Consider the following 17,022-nt stretch of genomic DNA (forward strand, 5'->3'; position numbering starts at 1 on the left):
ACGTATCTGTATAGAATGACCGCCGCCTGTAGTGTGTGATTGTAGTGTAGGGTGGGATAGCTTGTGGTTCAGTAATAACGTATCTGTATAGAATGACCCCCGCCTGTAGTGTGTGATTGTGGTGTAGGGTGGGATAGCTTGTGGTTCAGTAATAATGTGTCTGTATAGAATGGCCGCCGCCTGTAGTGTGTGATTGTAGTGTAGGGTGGGATAGCTTGTGGTTCAGTAATAACATATCTGTATAGAATGACCGCCGCCTGTAGTGTGTGATTGTGGTGTAGGGTTGGATAGCTTGTGGTTCAGTAATAACGTATCTGTATAGAATGACCCCCGCCTGTAGTGTGTGATTGTGGTGTAGGGTGGGATAGCTTGTGGTTCAGTAATAATGTGTCTGTATGGAATGACCCCCGCCTGTAGTGTGTGATTGTGGTGTAGGGTTGTATAGGTTGTGGTTCAGTAATAACGTATCTGTATAGAATAGCCGCCGCCTGTACATCTTGTGGCTGTGCTACATGGGAGCAGGTTGATTGTAGTTGGTAACCATGGAGACACATGGCTCTGTGTAGGAGCTGTGCACAGTCGGATATTTCCTCCTGTTGGATAGCCATGGCGTTGGTTTTTCCATCGGGCAGTAATTATCCCTCTAAATAGTGAGCAGCCCGGTTGCTATGGCAATCCTTCCATCACCCGGATGTGATGATTGTGGCACTGGTGTGTGCCAGGTCTGCCCCCAGGGTGTGTGCCACCCACAGAGGCTATGGTATGGGCGCTCCAGTGTCCTCTGTGATGGGCACACTGTGCCAGGCTATCACCGCAGAGCCGTGTGCCCTCTGCATTCAGTGCCTATGTGCTGTCAGTGATGGCGGGCGAGGCGGCTGCTATAACAATGGCAGCAGATGACATTGTGTGGAGCGGCCTCCGCCATCAATTATTCACCCAGGGGCGGGCTCATCATCCCGTTCACCGAGGCAACCGGCGCTCTCTCATTGGTTAGCCTCAATTGCCAATGGAATCATTCACTTTTCACCGGAGGGGGGCGGAGAGGCAGTGTTGAAGCCACGCCCAGCAGCATTTTGCAGCTGTCAATCATCTGACGTCAGCGTGTGCTCTGCAGGTGCAGGGAGAGAGCTGCTGCATTGGTGCAATAAGACCCGAGCTAAATAAAGAAGGTAAGAATGGCGTCGTGTGCTGGCAGAAGCCTCCGGTCCTAGGTGATGCCCGCGGCGTGCCCAGGGCTGCATGTAACCTTCATTTGTCATCGGAGGATGCTGTGGCATCTGGATCACTGGCAGGCAGTGCTGTAACATAGGGACATGGCAGCTCCATGAAGCAGGCTGCCCCCATTCCTGCTCTGGTGGGGGAGGGAGAATGATGATGCCCTAAACATCTGCAGAAAGCCTTCCCTGGATTGCAGTCATTAGCTGCCCATCTGTACCGGGGTGCTGCCTGCCCATCTGTACCGGGGAGCGGGGTGCTGCCTGCCCATCTGTACCAGGGAGCGGGGTGCTGCCTGCCCATCTGTACCGGGGAGCGGGGTGCCCATCTGTACCTGGGTGCTGCCTGCCCATCTGTACCAGGGAGCGGGGTGCTGCCTGCCCATCTGTACGGGGGAGCGGGGTGCTGCCTGCCCATCTGTACCGGGGAGCGGGGTGCTGCCTGCCCATCTGTACCGGGGAGCGGGGTGCTGCCTGCCCATCTGTACCGGGGAGCGGGGTGCTGCCTGCCCATCTGTACCGGGGTGCTGCCTGCCCATCTGTACCAGGGTGCTGCCTGCCCATCTGTACCGGGGTGCTGCCTGCCCATCTGTACCGGGGTGCTGCCTGCCCATCTGTACCGGGGTGCTGCCTGCCCATCTGTACCGGGGAGCGGGGTGCTGCCTGCCCATCTGTACCGGGGTGCTGCCTGCCCATCTGTACCGGGGTGCTGCCTGCCCATCTGTACCGGGGTGCTGCCTGCCCATCTGTACCGGGGTGCTGCCTGCCCATCTGTACCGGGGTGCTGCCTGCCCATCTGTACCGGGGAGCGGGGTGCTGCCTGCCCATCTGTACCGGGGTGCTGCCTGCCCATCTGTACCAGGGTGCTGCCTGCCCATCTGTACCAGGGTGCTGCCTGCCCATCTGTACCAGGGTGCTGCCTGCCCATCTGTACCGGGGTGCTGCCTGCCCATCTGTACCGGGGTGCTGCCTGCCCATCTGTACCAGGGTGCTGCCTGCCCATCTGTACCGGGGTGCTGCCTGCCCATCTGTACCGGGGTGCTGCCTGCCCATCTGTACCGGGGAGCGGGGTGCTGCCTGCCCATCTGTACCAGGGTGCTGCCTGCCCATCTGTACCGGGGTGCTGCCTGCCCATCTGTACCGGGGTGCTGCCTGCCCATCTGTACCGGGGTGCTGCCTGCCCATCTGTACCGGGGTGCTGCCTGCCCATCTGTACCGGGGAGCGGGGTGCTGCCTGCCCATCTGTACCGGGGTGCTGCCTGCCCATCTGTACCGGGGAGCGGGGTACTGCCTGCCCATCTGTACCGGGGTGCTACCTGCCCATCTGTACCGGGGTGCTGCCTGCCCATCTGTACCGGGGTGCTGCCTGCCCATCTGTACCGGGGTGCTGCCTGCCCATCTGTACCGGGGAGCAGGGTGCTGCCTGCCCATCTGTACCGGGGAGCAGGGTGCTGCCTGCCCATCTGTACCGGGGAGCAGGGTGCTGCCTGCCCATCTGTACCAGGGAGCAGGGTGCTGCCTGCCCATCTGTACCAGGGAGCAGGGTGCTGCCTGCCCATCTGTACCAGGGTGCTGCCTGCCCATCTGTACCAGGGTGCTGCCTGCCCATCTGTACCGGGGAGCGGGGTGCTGCCTGCCCATCTGTACCGGGGTGCTGCCTGCCCATCTGTACCGGGGAGCGGGGTGCTGCCTGTCCATCTGTACCGGGGTGCTGCCTGCCCATCTGTACCGGGGAGCGGGGTGCTGCCTGCCCATCTGTACCGGGGTGCTGCCTGCCCATCTGTACCGGGGTGCTGCCTGCCCATCTGTACCGGGGTGCTGCCTGCCCATCTGTACCGGGGAGCGGGGTGCTGCCTGCCCATCTGTACTGGGGAGCGGGGTGCTGCCTGCCCATCTGTACCGGGGAGCGGGGTGCTGCCTGCCCATCTGTACCGGGGAGCGGGGTGCTGCCTGCCCATCTGTACCGGGGAGCGGGGTGCTGCCTGCCCATCTGTACCGGGGAGCGGGGTGCTGCCTGCCCATCTGTACCGGGGAGCGGGGTGCCCATCTGTACCGGGGTGCTGCGTGCTGCCTGCCCATCTGTACCGGGGGGCTGCCTGCCCATCGGGAGCGGGGTGCTGCTTGCCCGTCTGTCCCCCGTGGAGCCGGGTGCTGCCTGCCAAGTGCCCTGTGGACACCTCTGGGAAGGAATGTCATTGACGAGGTCTCGTCCAAGGGTGTATGATATGTGATCTCCTCACCGCTATTTTTAAACATAGGTGATAAAATAAAGGCAGTGAATAATTGATGCCCTTCATTGAATAGGCTGTGCATTTTTCTAGATTATTTTACACTCCATGTAGGGGGAGGGGGAAGAAGTGTTAGAATCGATAGCCCATTCAGCGTCGGTGGAGCCACCGGTTATAGGGCATCTAATCTATAAGCGGCAGGTGACATGATGACGGCTGCCATCAAGGGTATTGTGGGCTTATGATATTGACAGTTGTTCCTTTAAATAGCTTGACCTTCAATATCAAACGCTGGTACTCTCTGCATGCTCATACTTGTTCTACCCTGGTATACAGGATGGTATGTGGCCTTATTTGTGGGATCGCGTGTATGTATGATCCCATATCTGTGTGCTGGGTGGATTCGCTCATTCACGGGCACTGCTGGCGTGGTCACAGACAACCATCAGAGATGAAATCCTATGTTCATGCCCATAGGGAGACATTTACGTGTAGGAAATGAACTCCTATTTATGTTATCTAGTGTATGTCATCCCACAGCAGGGAGAAATGTCCATGTCCGGCACACATGTGCCCTATCCGGCTCGACCTCCACCGGATGACGGGCCATCCATTAATGCAGGACACATTTCCTCCGCTCCTGCGGCTTTTGCGACTTGTGCCTGCAGAACGTGCACATTTCTCCCCAGGAAATTGTGCAGAATCTTAATTTGCCAGTCCCCGTTGTCCCTCCTCCTCTGCAGTCAGGCCCTGGAGCATCTTCCTCCGTTGTACATCGTTGCCTTTTCACTAAATGAACATGTAATGTCTTTTCTTGGGCTATAGATAGTCATTTCCACCGCAGAACTACGGTTATTTGCTTTTGATTTCCATCGGGTGGTCAGAGGACATATAGCGGATGCCCTTTACCGTTCCCCTCCATATCCAATCCTGGAAAATCTAGATAATGACATACAGGTGACACTTTGGAGCTAAAATCTCATGAAGACATTGCATAGGAGGATATCTCTGGAATATGTGTATCTATACAATGTCTCGACATATATTCTATATATGTGACGTGAAATGCCGGAACTATTGTTGGCGCCATCGTTTAAGGCGCAACTGTCGTTGGCCATAATACTTATAAGGTGATGAAGAGGGCGAGGGTTCTGGAGAAGAAACGCAGCCTGATGGGGCTGTGCTCAGAAGTAGAACATACATGGGCGTCTCGGACAGCACTGCAGAAGTAGCATTTAGCACATTGATTCGTGGAGGATGGGGGGTCGGACGCAGTTTATACCATTTTATTCTGTCCTGACAATGCCATGTTACGGAATTTCCCAGCCCCAACTCTTTGCACAAGCCTCATGGTATCTAGTCCATTCTGGACCGTGGTGAAGGTTTCCTACTACTATGTGACTAACCCTTGTCTGGTACCATTGGGTCAATATGACCCCATGCAGATTGGTACACCTATTCTAGTTTTTTTTTTCATGGTACCAGTCAAGGGTTAAACCATGTTTTCCACTTTGGGCTTGTAACTGGTTTGTGGTTTTCTGTTAGAGTATTCCTTGTCATCTAGTAAATGACCACTCCATGTCTCTTCGATCTTCCCTATTCACAGTGAAATGATGCAGTATTTAACAAATCCATTTTAGAGAACCATGAGCCTTTCATTATGTCCTGATGCCAGAGCATAGAGTAAGAAGTGACCGACATACTCTAAAGGGGCATGGTGGAGGACGCCATGGTATCTTCAGCCTCGAAAATGTAACGTTTCCGAAAATCTTCCCTGCCATAGAAGGGATTGATTTCCGAATAAAGTAACTACACCATATTCAGCAAATGTTTTATACAGGCGTGAAAAAAATGCTGCAGAGTAACAACGATAGGAAATAGTAGATGCGTTAATTGTATTTTAACTGATACAATGTAAACTAATGAACAAAAGAAAAAACTAGATCAAATCAATATTTGGAGTGACCACTCTGCTTCCTAAACTGCACCAATTCTTCTTGTTACTAGTGATGAGCGAGCACTACTATGCTGGGGTGCTCGGTACTCGTTATGACTAGTGATGAGCACTACTATGCTGGGGTGCTCGGTACTCGTTATGATTAGTGATGAGCACTACTATGCTGGGGTGCTCGGTACTTGTAATGACTAGTGATGAGCACTACCATGCTCGGGTGCTCGGTACTTGTAATGACTAGTGATGAACGAGCACTACCATGCTCGGGTGTTCAGTACTCGTAGTGATGAGTGAGCACTACCATGCTCGGGTGCTCGGTACTCGTAATGAGTAGTGATGAGCGAGCACTACCATTCTGGGTTACTCGAAATGAGTAGTGATGAGCAAGTGCTCGGTACTTGTAATGAGTAGTGATGAGCGAGCACTACCATGTTGGAGTGCTTGGTACTCATAACTAGTAGTGATGAGCGAGCACTATCATGGTCTGGTGCTCAGTACTCATATCAAGTAGTAATGAGTGAGCACTGCCATTCTCAAGTACTCGTAGTGATGAGCGAGTGCTCTGTACTTGAAATGAGTAGTGATGAGCTAGCACTACCCTGCACGGGTACTTCTAATGAGCGAGCACTGCTATGCTTGGGTGCTTAGTACTCGTAATGAGGGAGCACTGCCATGCTCGAGTGTTTGGTACTCATAACGAGCAGTCGGACGGGCTCGACTCATGTATAATGGTAGTCAACAGGGAACCTTTTTTCCAGAAAATCTTCCAGGAAAATGCTCGAGTTTCCTATTTACTTCCATTATTATTTTTTAAGTGAGTCAATCCCGTCCGAGCATCAAACTGCTCTTTACAATTACCAACCACCCGAGCATGGTAGTGCTCACTCATCACTAGTCCTTACAAGTATCGAGCACCCGTGCATGACTGTGTTAGCTCATCACTACTCGTTACCCTTACACACAGTTTTTGAAGGAACTCATCAAGGAGGCTTTTCCAAACATCTTGGAGAATTAACCACTGATATGTGAACGTAGGCTTTTGCCAATCCTTATCTCTTCATGTAATACCAGAAAGGCTTGATGATTTTGAAATCCAGGGATCTGTGTGGTCATATAAAAACTTCCAAGACTCCTTGTTTTTATTTATATATATATATATATATATATATATATATATATATATATATATATATATATATTTCTTAATGACATTGCGTACTAAATTGTTAACATACAACACCAAACCTACAGTCAGAGGAACAGAGATAAATCCAAATTAGGATCCTAACATCTCATATATTCAAACAATCCCCAGTGCTTATTCCACATGTTAGAAAATGTATATGAATAACTAGGTATAAGGGCAGCGTGCCAAAATCGGAACAATATATGTCCCTACGTATGGAAGCAAATAAATGGTATGCTTCTAAAGATATATCCTCACCCTTCCCCCAGGTGTGCTCACCTGGCATTCACCAAGGGCACATGACAATGCTGTTCTTGACCCATGATGTGTATGGAGTGCAAGCACAGGACATAGGCAAAATACTGCAGACACTGAGTGGGGAAAAGGCTCCAACCTTCAATTAAACCTTCATGGGGAATATATACTACTAAAGGCAATCTGTCAGCAGATTTTTGCTATGTAAGGCCTGTTTCACACGTCGGTGATTCTGGTACATTTGTGCTTTTTTTTTTTTTATTATACGTACCAGAATCACTGACATACGCAGACCCATTCTAATCAATGGGTCTGCTCACACATCAGTGATTTTTCACTGAACGTGTCTCCGTGCACGCGTGGCCGTGATTCTGCACGGAGACATGTCAGTTTTTTCCTGGCATCACTGATGATCCACGGACCACACTATGGTGTGATCCGTGTGTGATCAGTGAAACACGTACCAGAAAATCACGGACATATTAAATATTTTCAACTTACCTTGCCTGCGATTCGCTGTGCAGCCTCTGCTCTCGGCAGCTTCTGCCCGGCTCATGAATATTCATGAGAGCAGGAAATGCCGACCAGGAAGTAGCTGCTGAGAGTGGTGGGCGGACGCTGGAGAGCCGAGTAGATCAGCACCATGGACAGCAGCAGTGAAGGCAGGTGAGTAATGTCCATATGCAATCACGGATTGCACATGGACAACCCACGTGTGCCGTGAATCACGGAACACGGAGGGACATGTGCGTGTTTTACACGTCAGTGAAGAACGTCAGTGTTTTTCACTGACGTGTGAAACTGGCCTAAGATGAAGACAGCATGCTGCAACAGATAACACACAGAATTCAGGGATGCCTGTCTTGTCAAGATCCAATATGTTATTTGCTATGATTTTTTTTAAGCAGCAAGAGTTCTCATTGGTCAGACTACAATGTCATACGCATGTTATCTGGCATGCCCCCTCCTTTGACACCTCACTGACTATACAATATCTATAGAAAGCCTGGTGTGGGAGAAACAGTTCTCTCAGTGCATGGCTAAATCTAAAAATTCTGATTCTGTCAGAACCGCTGCACTCAATAATCTAAGTGATACATTGTTGGATTCAGGATCTCTGCCTACATCATACTAATCTCAGAGGGTTGGCTGAAAGAGTAACCACCAGTAGTGCACATGAAATAAGCAACTTAAAATCTTATTACAATCAGAGACATTGGCTTTCACTCTCGATGTCCGGGTAAAATCTGTAATCACAGAGATTGAGTTTACCTGTGAATTGCGAATTCTGACTGATCAGTCCTAGTGGAGAAAGAAGCAGATTTCTGATAAAATATGACGTTTCTTATCTTTACGTGTACTGAGATTTAAGGAAAAAAGACACATTAAAATTACGGTTATTCTTTGACGCCTGACACAATGCGCTAAAATGGTAAGCCACATAATAAGTAGACAGAACATGATGACCCTTCTGATAAATCTGTAGCATTTTAAGGCTGTGTAATATACACAGAGTGATCAGAAATAGACCGGTAAGCATAGGTAGCCCTTATTCTCGGCAGCGCAGGCCACATTTACACAGGACTATGCGCTTCCGAGAGCGATGATCATTTGGGCAAACCAGAAGGTAGTTTCACCCCACGAACGATCGTTTTGTTCGCTTTACTGGATGATCGGCAGTCTGGTTAGGAACGCTCATTCCCGGTAATCTTGCAGCGTAATTGCACCTTTAGACTGGTTTGATAAAAATGCCCCTTTGTGGTTAACAATAAAGGAATTATAAGAGTTGGGGCTCAGTCAGACGTCGAAAATCGACCTGCGCATGAAGCCCAGTGCACGGACCGGACACAGGTCTCCTGACCAAACTCCTCAGCCTCATTTATACGTATGCTAGTGGGGAGACCTGTGGCCGGTCCGTGCTCCGACCGATTTTCAAAGATGTCTGACAGCACTTGTACGATAAGCTGATGTCACAAATGCCATACAAGTAGGTGATCTTTGTGTTGTCGTGAAACCTTAGTTTCCATTTACTTTTTTTTAATTTTGTGCAGAAATTGAAGTAAAGAAACGTATAAAATGCCTCGGATTTAGGGCCTGATGCATCATTTGTGGGGGAGGGGGGGGCTTAGGCACATGGTTCGTGAATTTTGCGCAAAATATATATAATATATTTATTTATTTTTTGTCTTTGAAGTGAACCTGACCTCTGATACATGCTGTCCAATCCATGGCCGCACTGTAGACTAGTTGGACAGGCTGGTCCCCAGCGGATTCTCCCATCCGGCTGCCCTGAATTGACAGCGTTCTCTTTATATGCACATACGGGCAGAGACCTGTCACTGCAGGGCAGCGGGTGGGGAGAAACCGCCAGGGACCCACCTATCTGATAAGTCTACAGTGGGGCTTGGACCCCGGCAACTATCAAAGTTTGTTATTCAAACATACTTGGCTGAGGTCATAAAACCATAGTCTAAGGCCCCCTTCACACATCCGTGTCTCCGGCACGTGTAACGACCCTGCCACACATAGACCCATTAAAATAAATGGGTCTGCGCACACGTGCGTGTTTTAACATAGTCCGTGTGGAGCGTACGTGTGAGCTCCACATGTAGACATGTCCGTTTTTCTCTGGCAGCACGGGGGTTCACACGGACCGCACGAATGTGATCAGTGTGACACCAGAGAAAACTTAAGTTTCTGTGAAATAAAATTTATTTCTATACTTGCTTTCTCCAGCGCTGCTGTCTCTGCCGCTGCTGTCACTTGATTCCAACCCCCGCTCATTATTTTATCACATATTCACTGCACCGAGGACCGGAAGCAGCAGCAGCGAGGAGTCAGCAGGGTTGGAGACGGCAGAGCGGAAGACTTCAGCACCACGGACAGCAACACCAGGGACAGGTGAGCAGAAAGTTCCTGTTCTCCATTTGTTATCACGGATAGCACACTGAGAACACTCAGCCAAAATCACAGCACACGGAGGGCCATACGCACCTTTTACACATCTGTGCAAAACGTGTGTGGTTTTTCGCAGATAACACAGCGCCAACATATTCCGCAGCGCTTTACAATTCAGAAGTGACAAGACAAGCAAGCAACAGTTATAGAATATACTATAATTAAAGCAAAAATAAAGACAACCCTGCTCCTGAGAGCTTAAATCTTCAATGAGGTGGGGGGGACAAGATACAGGGGCTTATTTACAATGCTGGTCCAGCCATCTCGAGGAAGTGGGGGATAGATAAAGGCTGCATGAGCCAGTCACCAGCCAATCTTTGTGGTGCTTTTGGGTGTGGTGGAATTTGACGGAGAATTATGTTTTGAGAAACAATGGAGGGGCTATATATGAATTGACTTTGATTAAGGTTGGACTCACACGAGCATATGGCATCCGATGCGATATGCTAATGACCCCCGACTACTGCGAGTGTGAGCTGAGTGTCATGCGACTGTGACCCGATCCTGCAATCAGATCACAGCTGTGAAGCTGAGGGCGGGCGCTGCGGAGGAGAGGGAGGGGTTAATCCTCCCATCTCCTCCATTGTCAGCCTGTGCGTATATTGCACTGCACTGGGATAACATCCGAGTGCAGTCCGATGTATCTCTCGCATCCATTCACTTGAATGGTGCAAGAGATATGGCTCTCGCAGACAATTGCAGCATGCTGCCGCTTTTCTCGCATTCAGAATCTGGATGTGAGAAAAGCTGCCCAACTGCTCTCCCTCATTGACTAACATAGGTCCGAGTGCAATGCAAGATTTTCTCGCATTGCACTCGTCTGTTTGTCACGCTCGTGTGAGTGTGCCCTAGGGAGGGTAATAGGCCACCCTAAAAAGATGTGTTTTTTGGGAGCGTCTGAAGCTGAGTAAGTTGTGGTTCGTCCTGGTTTCTTTTGGGTAGAGCATTTCAGAGGATTGGTGCAGCTTGGGAGAAGTCTTGGAGCACAGAGTGGGAGGTTTGGATTTGTGCGAATGTTAGTCTATGGTAGAGAACCCGTAGGGTGATAGATAGAGATAAGGGTGGAGATGTAGGGGGGTGCTGCGCTGTGGAGAGCTTTATGGATAAAAATAAGCAATATAAATTGGATCCTATAACGTATGGGCAGCCATTGCAATGATTGGCACAGAGCAGAAGCGGAAACTTAATGAATGTCCTGAAACCTCAAACCCACCCACAATGGCAGACATAACAACCAAAACATGTAAATAGATATAAAATCAACTTGAAAGGGTGAAAATTAAAAGTAAAATAAGGTACAAATTAAAAAACAGGTTAAAATGCCAAAAACTAGACGAAAAAAGGTAAAAATTTCAATAGTGAATGGTGCCCTTCGCATCTAAGTACACATGATGAGCGGGTTGTACTTGATGTACCCTTGCTCAGCAGTCATTGCAAGGGATGAAACTGGATCCGATTTTCTGCAGAAAGGACATGTAATTTGTCTCCGTATGCATTAAACGGCCAGTTTCGGAAAATTGACTCCAAATGTAAAAACTGTTAACAAACAGCGTTGAATTAAACATTAATCAGACTTTATATCCATATAAGACCAATACTGAATTATTGCCCGAGTCTGATGTCTCCAGCCCCTTCTGTCTTGTGCGCTAATTACTGTCACGTCTCAGCCTCTTGACCTTTTGCTCATCTCCCTAAAGATTTCACTTGACTACACTGATTTAATGAACATGATGAATTTTTCCAGCGTACAGTGCTCCAAAGTGACTCATGGTAAGCGCTATCAGACGTCAGTGACCCTTGAAGAAGCCGGGAGTTTAGCATGGCTATGCATGTCGGGCCTTCTGGAAAGTTCTATTACCCCAGCATTTTCTAGTCACTTGAAGTTGCATTTGTGCATTAGATAAATGTTTTTGTTTTTTTTTCCTATAGAATAAAAATGTTAATTGTCATTTTTTTTTTAATACTTCAATTAGTTTTGATTTCTTAATATTTTTTTATTTTTATCAATCCCTGTTCTAAATACATTATTGATTAGTGATCTATTATATTTATTATATTCTAGAATACTAGATTTATTTACTATTTTTTATTAATCATGATCGATGCTTGTATTCACACATCAAACCACAAATATACACTTGTATCTAGAATTGTGTATCTTTATTATATAACGTCTCATATATATATATATATATTTACACACATATCAGTGCTGGCCAAAAGTCTTGACACCCCTGCAATTCTGTCAGAGAATACTCCGTTTCTTCTTGAAAATGATTGCAATCACCAAGTCTTTGGTATTATCATCTTCATTTATTTTGCTTGCAGTGAAAAAACACAAAAGAGAATGAAACAAAAATCAAATCATTGATCATTTCACACAAAACTCCAAAAATGGGCCAGACAAAAGTATTGGCACCCTTAGCCTAATACTTGGGTGCACAACCTTTAGCCAAAATAACTGCGAACAACCGCTTCCGGTAACCATCAATGAGTATCTTACAATGCTCTCCTGGAATTTTAGACCAATCTTCTTTGGCAAACTGCTCCAGGTCCCTGACATTTGAAGGGTGCCTTCTCCAAACTGTTATTTTGAGATCTCTCCACAGTGTTCTATGGGATTCAGGTCTGGACTCATTGCTGGCCACTTTAGTAGTCTCCAGTGCTTTCTATCAAACCATTTTCTAGTGCTTTTTGAAGTGTGTTTTGGGTCATTGTCCTGCTGGAAGACCCATGACCTCTGAGGGAGACCCAGCTTTCTCACACTGGGCCCTACATTATGCTGCAAAATTTGTTGGTAGTCTTCAGACTTCATAATGCCATGCACACGGTCTAGCAGTCCAGTGCCAGAGGCAGCAAAGCAACCCCAAAACATCAGGGAACCTCCGCCATGTTTGACTGTAGGGACCATGTTCTTTTCTTAGAATGCCTCTTTTTTTTCCTGTAAACTGTATGTTGATGGCTTTTCCCAAATAGCTCTACTTTTGTCTCATCTGACCAGAGAACATTCTTCCAAAACGTTTTAGGCTTTCTGAGGTAAGCTTTGGCAAACTCCAGCCTGGCTTTTTTATGTCTCGGGGTAAGAAGTGGGGTCTTCCTGGGTATCCTACCATACAGTCCCTTTTCATTCAGACGGCGACGGATAGTGCGGGTTGACACTGTTGTACCCTCGGACTGCAGGGCAGCTTGAACTTGTTTGGATGTTAGTCGAGGTTCTTTATCCACCATCCGCACAATCTTGTGTTGAAATCTCTCGTCAATTTTTCTTTTCCTTCCACTTCTAGGGAGGTTAGCCACAGTGCCATGGGCTTTAAACTTCTTGATGACACTGCGCACCGTAGACACAGGAACTTTCAGGTCTTTGGAGATGGACTTGTAGCCTTGAGATTGCTCATGCTTCCTCACAATTTGGATTCTCAAGTCATCAGACAGTTCTTTGGTCTTCTTTCTTTTCTCCATGCTCAATGTGGTACACACAAGGACACAGGACAGAGGTTGAGTCAACTTTAATCCATGTCAACTGGCTGCAAGTGTGATTTAGTTATAGCCAACACATGTTAGGTGCCACAGGTAAGTTACAGGTGCTGTTAATTACACAAATTAGAGAAGCAGCACATGATTTTTCAAACAGTGCCAATACTTTTGTCCACCCCCTTTTTTATGTTTGGTGTGGAATTATATCCAATTTGGCTCTATGACAATTTTTTTTTCTTTTCATTGAAGACAAATTAAATGAAGATAATAATACCAAAGAATTTGTGATTGCAATAATTTTCAAGAAGAAACTGAGTATTATCTGACAGAATTGCAGGGGTGCCAATACTTTTGGCCAGCACTGTGTGTGTGTGTGTGTGTGTGTGTGTGTGTGTGTGTGTGTATATAATATATATATATATATATATATATATATATAATGCAAAATATATCTTTGTACCGTGTTAGCCAGTAGAGATAAAAGATTGGTTAAAAGAACTGAAGTCCTCAGGGGTTGATACCTTTTTAATGGCTGACTGAAAAGATGGTAATAATAGCAAGCTTTCGAAACTACTCAGGTCTCTTCATCAGGCATAGTATAACACAAACTGTATAAATATGTGACTTCAGATTTTGTGTTATACTGAGCCTGATGAAGAGACCTGAGTAGTCTGGAAAGCTTGCTATTATTACCATCTTTTCAGTCAGCCATTAAAAGGTATCAACCCCTGAGAACTTCAGTTCATTTAACAAATTTTTATATATATATATATATATATATATATATATATATATATATATATATATATATATATATATATATATATATATATATATATATATATATATATATACAACCTCAATTCCAAAAAGGCAAAGGAGACTGTGTAAAATGTAAAGAATATAATATTACAATGATTTGGAAATTTTTTATAGTCCTATTTTATTCACAATAGAACATACAGCACACATCAGAAGTTTAAAGTTCAACATTTTTCCATTTCATTTGAAAAAATGAACCTGTATAGAAATTGAGCAGCGACACATCTCCCAAAAAATTGCCATAGGGTTAACAAAAGGCTGAAAAAGTAAGTGACACGAGTGAAGAAAAATAACTGAAGGATCAATTTTAACCTTCGTCAGGCTGCATAATTTTACAATGTTAACAGCGACCCCTTATCTCGGAAGGGGGGGGATATTTTATTGAAATTTGGCCAATATATTCTGGACCAAAACTGCAGAGATGTCACGAAATGTCAGCCCTCTACGGCTTTTGGGGAAAAAAAATGTATTGCAATTTTAAAACAGAATAGTTATTACAATTGTACCTATTCAGCCGGACAAAGGTTAAACTAAGTCACATGACTGAATAGGGAGAGCATGTGAGAGAGAGGCAGAGTCTTTTAGAAGCAAAGATGGTCAGAGGTCACCAATTTTTGAATACCTGCAATCTAAAAATTGTAGAACGATTTCGGAATTCCTCAAAGTAATATTGGAAGGACTTTGAATATCCTTCCTTTACAGTACATAATATCATTAAGAGATTCAGAGATTATGGAGAAATCCATGTGTACAAGGATAAAGGCCGACAGTCATTTTTTAAATGTTCATAATCTACAGGTCCTCAGGCGACAACTTGGTAAAAATGGGCAGCACAATTTGGAAGTGCAAATTACTACCGTGTTTTTCCAAAAATAAGACACTGTCTTATACTTTTTTTTGCCCCACCCAAAAAAACCCCCCAAAAAACACAAGGGCTTATTTTTGGAGGAGGTCTTGTTTTTGGAGAAGCATGGTTGGGGGTAAGTTTACCCCCCAAAAAAGCAGAACCACCCACCCCTCCCAGGAGTGTCATACTTACCAGACCCGGACTTCTGCGTGGCTCCCAGATCTCCCTGTGATCTCCGGTGAGTGCTGCATGCCGTCCTCCCCTGCTTCTGGTCGATACACTGACACACCGCGGATCTCACACACCACGGATCTCACACACCGCGGATCTCACACACCGCAGATCTCACACACCGCAGATCACTCATTTATTCATTCAGCACATCCAGCGTTACCGAATGCTTCCGGCCGCATGGAATGATGGGAGGAAGTAACGTGTCCGCAGGTCCTGTATGCAAGCATTGCGGCAGGTCCTTGCGCTCCACCGCACAGCCTCTCAGGATTCTGTCGGCGAGAAGAAATCTGTGTCGCTGGATGTGGTGAGTATGTGTGGGATTCGATGTTTGTGTGTGGGAGATTAGATGTGTGTCTGAGATCTGATGCACGCGAGTGTGCGATCACTGCATGTCCTCCCACTTGGTGTCTGGTGAGTGTGATTGTGGTGTGCCCACTGTCTATAATGAAGTGTCCTGCAGTATCTTTAACGTTTTTTTAGCATCACGCACCCTTCATTATTGAATCGCGTCTAGGGCTTATTTTTGGGGGAGGGCTTATATTTAAGCCTTGCTCCGAGAATTCTGAAAATCTCTGTAAGGGCTTACTTTTGGGGGAGGGCTTAATTTTGGAAAAACACGGTATATGGGCTCAGGAATACTTCCAGAAATCATTGTCTAAGAACACAGTAGTGCAATCTACAGAGTTTGGGTGATAAACTGGAAGGTTGCAGTCCAAACCTTTTCACCAATAAAAAACATTTGCCATTTTATGAAATGAAAAATCCAGCAAAGTAGACCCAGGAGGGTTGATCAACTAGAATCCAACATCAGACAAGAATGGGACATTATTCTCCAAAAACTCCAGCAATTGGTCTTCTCACTTCTCAGACGTTTATAGACTGTTGAGAAAAGAAGCGGGGATACTACACAATGGTTGACATGGTCGGTCTGAACTTTTTTGAGATTTTTTGCTGTTATCAATATCTAAATGATTTAATTTTTCTCAAGTGAAATAGAAAAATGTCTTCTGTTCCCCTTCTGATCTGTGTGCTATGTTCTCTAAAGAATACAATATTTCTATAAGAGATTTCTAAATAATTGCATTCTTGTTTTCTTTACATTTTACAGTGTCTCAAGTTTTTGGAATTGGGGTTGTATGTTATTGTTATTCTATAGTCACATATTACATCACTTTATGATTTTACCTACTTTAGCGGCTTCCTTCCCCGACACACTTCCTGATACATGTGCTGTTAATACCGCTACCATGATGTACCTACTACATTTATTTGGTTTCCCCATGTGATTCAGACATTACTGGCGTCTTCATCTCAGCAATTGAAAGACTAATCATAAATTAGACAAATCGCTTCACAAATTGCCAAACCGAATCTGTCTTACACCAAAACAGTTTTGAAATGTCCATCGCCTCCAGAGTTATGTACCTGACTTTCATTACTAAGGCTGCTTTCACACATCCGTTTTTTGCAGTGCGGCACAATACGGCGCTTTGCAGAAAAAACGCAACCGTTTTTTTTTGCCGCCGGTTGCGTTTTTTCAGCATAGACTTGCATTAGCGCCGTATTGTGCCACATGGCCTTGCGTTGCTTCCGGTTTTTACCGGATGCGGCATATTTAGCCCATGCCGCGGCCGGATGGAACGTTGCCTGGCACGTTTTTTTTTGTGCGGCGAAAAGACAGCATTGCGCTGGATCCGGCGCAATTTATAATACAAGCCTATGGACGCCGGATGCGGCGTCCTGCGGCAAAAAACGCATCTGGCCGCCGGATGCGTTTTTTTTGCACTGCGCATGCTCAGAATCATTCCGCATCCGTCAAAAAACGGACGGGCCGCATGGAAAAACTTATG

General features: G+C 46.4%; 1 protein-coding gene across 1 annotated transcript in view; it reads left to right on the forward strand.

Annotated features, from left to right (window-relative positions):
* Positions 1-1,061: 1,061 nt before the first annotated feature.
* RAB3A (RAB3A, member RAS oncogene family) overlaps positions 1,062-17,022 on the forward strand; it is an 86,451-nt gene continuing 70,490 nt past the window's right edge. The window contains exon 1 of the mRNA XM_075352493.1: positions 1,062-1,169. The gene's annotated coding sequence lies outside the window, so the exon portion shown is untranslated. The remainder of the gene's footprint in view (positions 1,170-17,022) is intronic.

Source organism: Anomaloglossus baeobatrachus, chromosome 1 (assembly GCF_048569485.1).
Source record: "Anomaloglossus baeobatrachus isolate aAnoBae1 chromosome 1, aAnoBae1.hap1, whole genome shotgun sequence".
NCBI classification, from domain to species: Eukaryota; Metazoa; Chordata; class Amphibia; order Anura; family Aromobatidae; genus Anomaloglossus; species Anomaloglossus baeobatrachus.